This window comes from Aptenodytes forsteri, unplaced genomic scaffold, assembly GCF_000699145.1.
Source record: "Aptenodytes forsteri isolate BGI_AS27 unplaced genomic scaffold, ASM69914v1 Scaffold471, whole genome shotgun sequence".
In the NCBI taxonomy this organism is placed as follows: Eukaryota; Metazoa; Chordata; class Aves; order Sphenisciformes; family Spheniscidae; genus Aptenodytes; species Aptenodytes forsteri.
The window spans coordinates 1260386-1261533 of NW_008795862.1; the positions used below are offsets into that span (position 1 = coordinate 1260386).

Sequence of the window (1148 nt, forward strand, 5' to 3'; positions counted from 1 at the left end):
TGCGTGTGGAGCGGCGGGCGGGGGGGGGGTTGGGGGGCCCCGGGGGCTGTGACACCGTGAGGACGGGGGGGTTGGGTGTCCCCGGGGGCTGTGACACCGTGAGGACGGGGTTGGGTGTTCTTTGAGTACATGACGCCATGGGGACGGAGTCAGTTGTCCCTGGGGATTGTGGCACCGTGGGGATGGGGTCAGTTGTCCCCAGGAGCTGTGACACCGGGTTGGGTGTCCCCGGGGGCTGTGACACCGTGAGGACGGGGTTGGGTGTTCTTTGAGTACATGACGCCATGGGGACGGAGTCAGTTGTCCCTGGGGATTGTGGCACCGTGGGGATGGGGTCAGTTGTCCCCAGGAGCTGTGACACCGTGGGGACATTGTTGGATGTCCCGGGGGTCCATGACACCGTGGGGACAGAGTTGGGCGTCCCTGGGGCTGTGACACTGTGGGGACAGATTTGGGTGTCCCTGGGGCTGTGACACTGTGGGGACAGATTTGGGTGTCCCTGGGGTCCATGAGACCGTGGGGATGGGGTCAGTTGTCCCCCAGGGGCTGTGACACCGGAGTCAGGTCCCACTGGAGTCAGGTCCTACCCGGAGGCTGTGGACACAGCAGGGTCGGGGTCAGATGTCCCCGGAGGCTGTGACACCGCAGAGGGGACCGGGATGGGGACAGTGCTGGGTCTCACCCGAGGCTGGTGACACTGCAGAGGGGACGGGGACGAGTCTCCCCACTGGCGCTGCCCGGCGTCCTGGCACCGTGACCCCCAGCCCCGCGCAATGTCACCCCCCTGGCTCCCCGCAGGGGACGCGGCGGCAGAAGGGCGACGGTTCGATCGAACCCGCTCCCTGCTCTCACGGAATTGATAATCAATTAAATCTTTGCCTGGCTGCTAATTACCCAGCCCTACTCCAGTCCCCGCTGCCCCACGGGGACGGATGGCAGGACGGTGACGGTGGCCCAGCGCGGTGGGGGGGATGGTGGCCGTGGCATTGGGGCTGTCTGGCGGCAGGGGTGCCATGGCGTGTGGCGCTCTGACGTGTCCCCAGGGATTTTCCGAGCCATCCCGATGGTATGTCGGATGGGGGAAGAGCCTCGCTGGCTTCCCCTGTGTCCCCGTGTCCCCAGCCCTGCCACGCCACCATGCACTGGCT

General features: G+C 66.5%; 1 protein-coding gene across 1 annotated transcript in view; it reads left to right on the top strand.

Moving 5' to 3' along the window:
* Positions 1-1148, top strand: part of SEMA6B (semaphorin 6B) — a gene marked incomplete at its 3' end in the record, with an annotated part of 60514 nt that overhangs the window by 50333 nt on the left and 9033 nt on the right. The gene's annotated exons all lie outside the window — the stretch shown is intronic.